Below are 11986 nucleotides of genomic sequence, written 5' to 3' on the forward strand. Positions count from 1 at the left end.
AAATACCACATACTTAGAGTTTTGGCAGATAGGTGTCTGCAGAGAGCAGAAGGGAGTGGTAAAAAGGCCCATTGGTGAAGCGTTGATAGTGGGTGATAGGTACAGCAGGTATGACTTTGGTAGGGTGGGAACTTAGCCTACCCTCTCCTCCTGAGTTTGCCAGATTTTATCTACAAGAATGGTGTACCTATACTTTTTCATGACTTGATTCATGTATCTTTGAAGAACAGAGTAAATTTATTGAGCTGGCCAAATGTGACATCTGTGTTGATGACATGGGGACATCCATCTTAATTTTTTATATAGTTCTAACATTTTGCGTACCTAAGCCATTTATCACAAAGTTAATGTCAGGGATTACTCCTGGCTCTATGCTCAGAAATTGCTCCTGGCAGGCTCAGGGGAACATATGGGATGCCGGGATTCGAACCGCCGACCTTTTGCATGTAAGGCAAATGTCTTACCTCCATTCTATCTCTCTGGCCCCCATTATTATATTTAATTAATGAGATTTCAATATAAAAATTCAGTGATATGTGGAAATAATTTAAAATATAAAAGACCGTATGTTATTGTGTAAGCAATTGTACAGCAGGTTGGATGTTTGTCTTAGATGTAGCCAACTCAGGTTCTACCTTTGATTCATCTTTATTTCAGGACCGTGGTTACTGCTTGGTTGTTGTCTTTATTGCGGTGGCGCTTTTCAGATTTTTTTTTGTTTGTTTGTGTGTTTGTTTTTGTTTGGGGGTGATTTTTTGTATTATTTTTATGTTTTCCTTCCTTTTTCCCTTTTTTTCTTAAACTGATTATTATAGTCTCTTCAAGGACTCCTCCCGTTTTTTGCTTGTTTGAATTTTTGCCCCCCATTTTTTTCTTTTCCTTTTTTATTTTTTTACCTTCAAACAGAACCACATAACTTGAACCATCTTGTTCTGCCTCACAAATTGAGGGGGAAATAATGGAGAGAGTACCAAGACCAAACAGTCGTATGAACATTGAGTAGAAATAAAAAATGATCAGACTTAAACACCAAATCCAAAGCTAACTACAACAGAACCGATATCCAATCTACAACAAGCTAGACACAGAAGGGACCACTTATACTAGCAGCTCAGGGGCAAAGGAAGGGCGATATGGGATGCATGCTGGGAACAGGGGTGAGAACAACATTGGTGGTAGGAATGCCCCTGATTCAAAGTCACTATGTACCTAAAATACTACTGTGAATGATATGTAATTCACTTTGGTCAAAATAAAAAATTATTAATAAAAAACTTTGAAGATATATTTCTTGAAAACATGGCATTACCTGAAAAGTTAATGTGACACTTAATGAGAATCATATAGCTTATGCTATTTCTCTTTTCACATGGGCTTCAGAAAACTGAGTTGTGTTTGATATTTGCTTTAGTGTCTTCTGAGACAAATTGAATATTCCAGAGAATGTCCTCCATTTAGGTTTCTTTCTTTGTATAATTTGGTATTTAAAAATTTAGTCAAATGTCTCCTCAACATGTCTCTATTTAATTTATTATTACTATTTTGTTATTATTTATTATTGTTCTTTCAATGACAATTTGGTAAAAACAGCTAAACTATAAACATACTTACAAATAGAACAAACTAATAGAAGAGTCTTATGATACTAACAAAATGCATTCCCAAGCTTGTACTTGCAGGCATATGTGAAGCCTTTGGTTCTCTACCTTGCTCTATCAAAAGCAAACAAGCAACAAAAAATTCCTTTATCTCATAAGCTAATTTTCACAGTAAACTGAGGACATGGAGAAGTTAATAAATACTGAGCAGCATTGCAAAGTAATAATTTAATGAGTTGTAAAGGACATTTTCAAAAATGACTAGAGCATGTCACTATAATTATCAAATATTTTCCTCTGTCAAAAATTAGAATTAACTTCTCATCCACACTTTACAAATTTCTTTAATGTTTTTATAGTCAACACTCTAAGATATAGACCTGAAAAAAATTTCTGATGCATGTTTTGAAATTCAATAACAGATTTTAAAATAAATGAAATATTTCTCCATTCCCACCACTTCAAGCTATTTTGCTCCTAATAATGATAACTGCAGAATTAAATGTAAGAGCTGTAAGAAAAGGCTAATATAATTTTCATTGTAGGCCTTTTGAATGCTGAAATTATTGAAAGTCAAGAATGTGTATGTTTTAAAATTATTGATTAAGTTACACTAACTTCCATCATCTGGAAAGTAGGAAGAGGCCCCGTTTATCCTTTTACTATTTTTTTCTTTTGTTAACAAATTTACTGAGGTTCAAAATTTGGATTAATTTCTTAATCCTTATTTTCTAGTATATATCATATTTTTATTGGTCTAATTTTTATTAACTAATGTTTGTAGTTAACTATCAATTGTGTTAAGAGAACAACTGGAAATAGAGGCACAGATACAATTATATCCTTTATTGTTTGGAGGAGACAGAAAGCCAGTAGGACTTACCTTATTAGGTTAATATTTACCTGATTTTAAAATGTTCTAATGATACAAATACCAACAAGAACCATTGTACATTCTAAATTTCATCATTCTTTCTCTTACATTCCTATTAATTAAAAGGTGATGGAAGGTCCATTACATGATTTTCAAAAGAAGATGTTTTGAAAGAATTCTTGTTTTCACTCTCAAAACCAATTTTCTTTCATCATGTTTATTAAAATCCCCTTCATGTCAATAGGGATTTAATATGTTCTTGAATAATCTCTTTTGATCACAATGCTTTAATCAACAAGATAATTAAATAAGTAAAAGTGTGTGGATTCATTAGCTTTAATTACTTGATAAAATGTCAGTTGTGTTGTAGTTTGATATTTTAAGAAAATTTGATTCTTAACATAGTTGGGAAAGCCACATTTTTTCTATAAAGATAAAATATTGCTCACATCTGTCTAGTTTAGAACTGGTTTGAATTTCATAAATGAACTATTAAGAGCAATAAAAACATTAATAATACTTGATATAATCATAAGTACACAACTTTTAAAATATAAGATTAAATGACAAAATATTAGGGATATTAAAAACAAATTTGTATGAATGAAACATTCATGTTTAACAATAATTTTTAAACAGTATGTTTGAAAATATTCGTTTTTATATAGAGAGGTATCTTAAAACTCCTTAAGAAAACTCTAGTTGAAAATCACTGGGATCCATTAGAACATGAATAAATGTAAAACAAATGAAAAACAGGTTTTAAGATACCAAGATCAGGTGGTAGGAAACAAAATAAATGTCAGCTACTTAAGAAATCTACATTGAATAAGAAACTACTAATACTCTTCCAAAGGGGATATTAAGGAATAATCTTAAAGATATTCTTCTTAGAGACTTCTAGCTTCATAAAAATATTTCCTTGACCACTTTTCCTTTAAATAAAATATATAGCATCAAGACAATATTTAATATAATTAAGTTAGATTTTAATTAATTCTAGTATATTTCTGAGGTTCCTATTATTTTAAGAGAAAACTTTTAATAGGATTATCTAAATTGTATTGAATTAACAAAATAAATGAATTAGATTTGATTAAAGTATCTACAGTGTCATTAATTTCATGGTTTTTGTTATAAATAAATAATAAATCATGATTAAATGAATTTCCTAGAAATCACCATTCTTGATGAAATTCAAAGAGTGAATATTTTGTTGAGACTGTTTTATTAAAAATCTGTTCTGAGCCTACGAATACTACATTCATTTTTCAACTGCAGTATTTTCCTTATCAGGCTGTCTAATGAGTTCAAAGGGTTACACTTTTATTAGTAAGAATTAAGTGTGGTAATTCTGTGATCTGTCTCTCTCTAAAGTAAATATCTAATACCATTTTTGGAAACATTAAACAAATCAATATGCTTTATATACTAATGCTACTCTGAGAATACTGATAAAATTTCTGTAAAAGTTAGAATAAAATAGCAAATGTAAGTACCAAAGTTCCTATTTTTAGCACGTAGGATGAGAAATAATACACTCTCATTAGATTATTTGAGCAGAAAACAACTTTCTGAGAACATTTTTATAATACTGAAATGCTTCAATTAATTCAAGCAAACAAAGTGATCTAGCTCGGATTCTCTGTGCCAGTTAGGAACTATCTCCCTTCTCCGATTCATTGTAGCCAATTGGTGAGTGGAGAATAGACTGGCTCTTTGTGCCTTTTACTTAGGAATGCTTGCACATTTAACCTTTTAAAATGTACATAGACTGCACTAAACGATCCCTGTGGTGAGCTTCATGTTGGGAGCTGGACCTTCCAGTCCTCTAATTTGTCTCTGAGAATCATTACACAAATGTTTTTCATTTTTCTCAAAACCCATAAATGAGGGGGACTATTCTGTGTTTATCTCTCTCCCTCTGACTTATTTCACTCAGCAGAATAGATTCCATGTACATCCATGTATAGGAAAATTTCATGACTTCATCTCTTTTTATGGCTGCATAATATTCCATTGTGTATATGTACCATAGTTTCTTTAATCATTCATCTATTGAGGGGCATCTAGGCTGTTTCCAGAGTCTGGCTATTGTAAATTATGTTTCTATGAATATAGGAGTGAGAAAGGGATTTTTGTATTGTAGTTTTGTTTTCCTAAGATATATCCCTAGGAGTGGTATAGCTGGATCATATGGGAGCTCAACTTCCAGCTTTTGGAGAAATCTCCATATGCTTTTCACAAAGGTTGAAGCTCACCACAGGGATTGTTTAGTGCAGTCACAGAAATAATTACAATTACACTGAGAACTATAATAACAAAATCTGACTGAATGAGGGAAGTAGAAAGCTTGTATAGAGTACAGGCTGGTGTGGGGTGGGGAGGAAGGACACTTGAGACATTGGTCGTGGGAATGTTGCACTGGTGAAGGATTTTACATATATATATATTAAAATATATATATTAAAATATATATATATATTAAATATATATATTAAAAAATCAAAAAAAGAAAGAAAGAAAGAAAAGATAAAGTCTCCCAATTCTTACCACAGGCTGTGTTCTTTACACTGACTGTATAAAAAGAGGAGGTACAGTAAATGCACCCCATATACACCTCAACATAGGCCCTTTGCCTGGTCTGTGAATTGGGGGATAAAAAATATACATATAACATGAATCATCTTGGTCTGCCCCATATGTCTATGGCTTCCTACAAATTGAGAAAAATAAAGCGGATGGTACCAGGGGAAAAGTGGTCTCCTGAGCGTTGAGTGGAAATAAAAAAGCATCAGACCCAACCCAAAGTCAATGACAATAGAATCAAGAGACCAAAACTACAACAAGATATACACAAAAGGGACCTGTTACACTAGCAGTCCAGGGGCCTATGGGTAGAGATGTTGGATGCATACTGGGAATAGTGGCAGAGGAAGATCAACACCGGTGGTGGGAATTGCCCTAATTCACTGTCATTATGTACCTTAAATGTAACTGTGAAAGACTTGTAAGACACATTGGTCTCAATAAAAATTATTAAAAATAATAAAAAGTACACTATAAAACAGCAAACACACTTTAATTATAAACTCAAATTTTATACTTTAAAATTTAAATGCCTCTAAATACTTACTAACATGCTCTCACAAGCAAAGAAAAATATATGTCCTCTATAGTTATATCACTTGGTTATATCATATGTATAGAATATATATGCTTAAAAATACTGGCAGAAATAATTAGCCACAGGTTATGAAAACTGAAAATACTGAAGGTTTAATGAATATTCATACTGTTAGGTAAGTATGTTTTAATGAAAATATGAGTCATAAAAGTAATGTAAGATATTTCTCAGCCACATTAAAAGAATTAACAGATGAATTTTAAACATTCTAGTAATATGTATTATTTAGCCAATCTATCCAAAATAGCATTAATCTAATATATAACTTCTATAGGAAACCGTTGCTTTAATTCTTGTTCTTTCTATTCATTTATTTATTTTGATTTTGGAGTCGCACCTGCCAGTGCTCAGGACTATTTCTAGTTTTGCACTTACAGATCCCTTCGGGTGGGGCTCAAGTACCATTTTTGGGGCTGAGGATTCAAGTTAGATCTAGCAGTGCAAGACAAATGCCCTAATGATATGTTATCAGTCAAGCCCTTGCCTCCTATGCTTTTTATTTTAAATATGTTCAATTCACTGTGCAGCTTTAAAATCTGATGTATGTCCTACCATGTTAGAAATTTTATTTTCATAAAAATCATTCATATATTACTAGATTTCATAAAATTGGAGGTTGATAAAAAAAAGTTCTAATTACATTAAACATTTTTAAAAAGTGAAAATTTTAAGATTAGCTCCTCAATCACACTACTCATATTTTAAATTCTCTAAAGTAACAAGAGACCTGTGATTTTCTTTTTGTTTTGTTTTGTTTTGGGGACACACCTGGTGGTGTCCACAAAGTTACTCCTGGCCCTGCACTCAGAAATCATTCCTGGCAGGTGCGGAGGCCCATAGGGGAAGCCATGAATTGAACCTGGGTCAGAAGCATGCAAGGCAAATACCGTATCTGTTGTGCTCATTTTCCGGCCCCCAAGGACTATGATTTCTTGTTGGAAAGGTAGATATAATAAAAATGAAAGGTTTTTGTTTAGAAATCATCAACTACATCCTTCAATATTATTAAGGCCTCTGCCTAAAAGTGTAACAAAAGTTCAAAAATTATATTCAAATAAAGAATCAAACTATTTTTTTATATTTGGTATACATTTGAATCTCCCTCTTGTAAGTGGTTAGGGACCATATGTTGTGCCAGTTTTGTGACTGCATTTATATACTAGGCAAGCACCTTAATCTTTGTACTCTCTGGCACTTTTTAATCAATGTAGTAGAAGTAATATTTTAATTAAACATATAGTTTATTTAAATAATTTAACAGAATAATACCAACTTCATTGAACTATTAATTTCCTGTACTGTTAATCAATTTATTTGATTACCTTTGTTTTTATAAAATGGCTTTCATATCTCTAATAGTCACATTCATATTTATAATTAAAAAGAATCAAACCAACGGCCCATAAAGATATAACAACTTCTTTGCCATGTGCACAGCCAACCAAAATTCAATCCCCTGCACGAAATATGGTCCCCTGAAGCCCTGTCAGGAGTGTTCCCTGAATAGAAAGCCAGGAATAAGCTCTAAGCACAAAACAGTGTGAGCCTCAAACAAAACACACACAATAAATTTTTTTTTAAATTAATAGACTTAGTTTGATTTTAGTTATTTAAAAGAAGAAAACAGGACGTGAAAAAGGTAATTGAGATACCACAACAATACAGAAAAAAATATCGAATTAAATAAGCGGTGAGCACTACAGCAATAAGGACAGGCACCACACAATAGTCTCGGTTCTGAAATCAAATCATGCCTAAGTGCAAAAAGAAAGAGAAAGACAAGTCAAAATAAAATAAAATAATATTGGAGACATCAACCATAGTCTCCACATCAAAATAAAGACGTAAAAAAAATTGATCAATCGATAAATAAACATGTGAAAAAATGATTGTTTTGTGCTTTTTTTTTTTCTCTCTCCTTTTCTTTATTCCCCTGCATAGGCACAATAACTATTGGGGATATTGTAGAAGGAATTCCCTTGACCTAGGAGATACAGGGTTTCTCCACCCCTGAAGTATACTGTCATGGGATTAACTCTAGACTGCTTGCATGATCATTTACTCTCCCCTTGCTGCTTTCGTGGTGTGTGGAAGACTTCTGCTTTGTCTTGGATGGTAAAATCAGAACCCTGTTTCTAGAGATCTTGGTGGCTGTGCAGCTCAGGGAATGGAGTTTATGAAGTCTTTCTTTGTGGTTCTAGCAGTTATGCTTCTTCAGTGTCGTTTTAATCCATCTTCTGTAGTTGGTATTCTTGGTCGTTATGTTGCTCCTAGAATGGAGCCTGGGATAGTCTTTCATTATGTTTCCGGAAGACCCGTACAGTTGCGGTTGTCTCAGTCAGACTTCTGGAATTGGAGCTCTTTGTTGAACAGATCGTATACCAAAAGCTATCCTAGAGCTTTTTGTTGCTGTTGTTGTTGTTGTTGGTCCCTGGATGGGTACTGTCCAGTCTTAGTTGCAATAACCAGTCGTCTGTATATAGCGATCTTGGCTTTTGCACAGATCAAAGGGTGACATGTTTTCTGATTTTGTCTTATTGATAGCTTATGAGGAAGGACAACTTGCTCTTAGATCAAGTTGTTCCATTTCCTCATTGTCAGGTTATCAATTTAGAACTGGTGAATGTTGGTGTCAGAGCAGCATTGTAAATGCCCTGGAGGGTATTTGGTTCCTGGAGCTGTTGTCGAGAACTCTGTCATATCTATGTCTGGGGCCCAGGAGTTAAGGCTGAACGGTCAGTGTCTAGTTCCCTGGAGCCTAACTTGTTTCCACATGACATACATTCAGGGTGGGAGATGTCCCTGTGTTGTAAACAAGTATGAGTTCTTATCCCTAATAGATAAGAGTTTGTTTTTATACGTACAATTTCCCCTTTGTTTAATATGTCTTTGCAGGAGGAGGTTGGAAGCCTAGAGTCTAGAGGGACTCTGCCCATTTTCAGCGTATTTGACTTTTGACTTTTTTTTCCTCTTATTTTGTACCCCAATCTATTGCTTTTCTTTCCTTCAAACAAAACCACATACCTCGATTTTTCTAGCTCTGCCTCTTAAATAGAGGGGGAAACAGGGAGGGTTCCAGGACCAAACAGATATGTGATCACTAATAGTAAGCCAGAAAAAGAGGGGTCCACCTACTCTAGTAGCCCGGGGTGGGGGGCATGATGGTGGGGTATATGGGTTGTAGAAAGTGAACTGGAATGTGGGGAGGACATAGTTGGTGATGGGTATTCCCCTGATTCAATGTTAATATGGACCTAAAATACTACTGTGAAAGATATGTAAGCCATTGTGGAAAAAAATTGTGTTTTTAATCAGAAACTTTCTTTGACTTACATGTATTATTATTATATCAATTATATTATATGTTATGTCACTATATTATGTTATGTTAGTTTACCTCATTATGTTAATCAATTTTGTCTCTTGAATAAATTCTTACAATAAAAAAATAAATAAAAGAAGAAAACAGATTAATTGTTAGAAAAGGGAAAATAATTTAGGCATTTGTATTTTATTTGACTTAAGCTGCTACCTGAAAAATTAAATTATATACGAACAAATTCACACTATATTTACTACTTACCTTCTTACTCCCTGGAATCAGGTAATCAAATCAAAAAGTCTTGCCAAGCATAAAAAATAATCAATGTTTACTGCGATTTTTATTGCACAATTTTTCTCCTTTTATATTCTTTCCTGAAAGTTCAAATTTTAGAGCTAAGCTTTATTATTTTTATGGAAAAAATATGGGGATTTGTTGTGTGCTATTTTTATGATACTATAGTAATTATTAGGTAACAAGATAAAAATCATGAAATCAGTTTATTATAGTAAAAAATTGACTGTAGTATTTTTCCCTTCTAAGGAAACTATCATTAGGTTCCTGATGTGATTTTTGTATTAATTAAAAATAAAATTTAATATCTACCATGAGTCCATTTGTAAAAATGTCAAAAATATCACCTATACAATATTTCAAAATTAAACATTTTCATACTAATTTGGTTTATTAAAACTATGGTTCAGTTTTTCTAAAAAAATTTTAAATTATTTCCTGCTTTTAATATTTGTTGACATGAAGAGCATTGAATTTTTATAATAAAAATCATGTGGGCTGGGCGGTGGCGCTGGAGCTAAGGTGCCTGCCTTGCCTGCGCACGGACCGCGGTTCGATCCCCCGGCGTCCCATATGGTCCCCCAAGAAGCCAGGAGCAACTTCTGAGCGCATAGCCAGGAGTAACCCCTGAGCGTCACAGGGTGTGGCCCAAAAACCAAAAAAAAAAAAAATCATGTAAATCATTTTTATTAAAAGCTTTCTTTACACCTTTAAAATTGTACTTTTTTAATCACACTACAACTTTTCATCTTCTGTAACACTTATATGACTCTTACTACTCAGAGTTAGCCAAGGTAATCACAAAAAAGTCAAGTTTACCTTTACTGAATCTTTCATTTTATAAAATTTCTTCAGCTATGTGGACAATTTGATGTCTAAACTGGACATGGTATGAAATGGTTTTGTTTCTATTTTTGGTTTGCAATTTTGGAGGTACTCTCAGCTCACTACTTAGTAGTTGTTTTCAGGGAAAAATGCAATGCCAATAAACAAACCCTGGCATTCTGCATGTGAAGCATTGCTTAAGTACTTTGAGCTGTCTCCTTATCGTCTTGGACCCTTGGTATAAGTTTGAAAAACTTTATGGGTGAATATCACCAATATATTCACAAATTCTTCTAACTCCCATCAAAATTTACACAAGAGTAGTAATTAATTTTCTTCAGAGAATATCATAATTGGTTCATTGTATGATATCCTCTAAAAAGAGAAAAATTATAATAAATTATAATAAAATTATAATAAAACTTCAGCAATAAAACTTATGCTATTATAAATATCCAAAATTATCTGGTAACTCCATGAATAGGCTTTATAGCAAGAAAATGTTAGCTGCAGGAAATAATGTATAATGAAAAATAAAAGTCCCTACTCAACTCTTTAAAAAAATACTGTTGACAAGACAAATCCTAATGCAGAAATTTCGTTAATACACCTGACAACTTTTATACTGACATTTAATTATACATAATGCCTCTGATAATAGGACATAGAAAAACATTCACATGTTTTTTATTTAAATTACAATAGCTACAATGGAATTAAAATTCCATAATATAAAAAAGAAAGCCCCATCTTGACATTCTTAGAAAAACTGTGAGCCAATCAAACCTTTTTAAATATTTTAGTGTTCCAATTTGAAATTATTTTCAAAATGAACAATACCATATTTTTCAAAGTATTTTTCACTATTCCCTAATCTACTTTGAGTTATTTGCCTACAGATGCCAAACCTATCTCTTTATTGATAAAATGTTATCCCAGTGTGTCATCTAGATGTTTATAGATGCTTTCTTTCTAATTCGTTTTTACTCCTCTTTCTCTTTCTGAAATAAAGAAGAACATTCTAGGATGTGTATGTATCTCTCACACCTGTAACACACTAGGAACATTAATAAAACCTGTGATCCTGGGGAAATGTATATTCTTAGATCCCACTAAATTAAAACTAGGGAATGATCTGTAATTTGTACTTAACAAATCCTTCTGATGATTCTGAATTTGATTTCCTTTGGCCACTAAAAAGAAACACAAATTTTCCTAAAGTCACATATATAGTCTTAGAAAGAACTAGCCTAAAATGTATATGTGCTCTGAGTCCCAATGTAGATACATTTGCCCATGGCTCCCTGTTTAAATATCAGTGTCCTCCAACGTCCATATTTTAGATTTATCTGGGTAATTTTTCTTTGTTTTTTGGGGGTTGTGTAGTGTCATAAATGAGCATATTAATTTGTCTTGTTTACTCAGGGATTACTCCTGACTTTATGCTCAGGATTCATTTCTGGCAATATTCAAGGGGATCATGTGAAGGGCCTGGCATAAAATAAGGGCTGTTGGCCATATGCAACCTTATGCTCCTTAATTCTGTACTATCTATCTGACCCCTGAATCATGTTTCAAACAGAATTTCTCTAGGACTTTAATTATGTTAAAAAAATTAACAAGAATGTGAATTTTAATATTTAATAATGCAAAAGAAAAACTTATGATTATTTGACATTTTATTAAAAATTTATTGACATTAAAGTCTGGGGCAGGCGAGGTGGCGCTAGAGGTAAGATGTCTGCCTTGCAAGCGCTAGCCAAGGAAAGGAGCACGGTTCGATCCCTCGGTGTCCATATGGTTCCCCCCAAGCCAGGGGCAATTTCTGGAGTAACCCCTGAGCATCAAACGGGTATGGTCCAAAAAACCAAAAAAATAAATAAATA

General features: G+C 33.0%; 1 non-coding gene across 1 annotated transcript; it reads left to right on the top strand.

Annotated features, from left to right (window-relative positions):
* The first annotated feature begins 5008 nt into the window (after window positions 1–5008).
* Window positions 5009–5136, top strand: LOC126005233 (small nucleolar RNA SNORA51). Its single transcript, XR_007494402.1, has one exon. It is a non-coding gene; the product is annotated as a small nucleolar RNA SNORA51 (small nucleolar RNA).
* Window positions 5137–11986: the final 6850 nt, after the last annotated feature.

Source organism: Suncus etruscus, chromosome 3, assembly GCF_024139225.1.
Source record: "Suncus etruscus isolate mSunEtr1 chromosome 3, mSunEtr1.pri.cur, whole genome shotgun sequence".
In the NCBI taxonomy this organism is placed as follows: Eukaryota; Metazoa; Chordata; class Mammalia; order Eulipotyphla; family Soricidae; genus Suncus; species Suncus etruscus.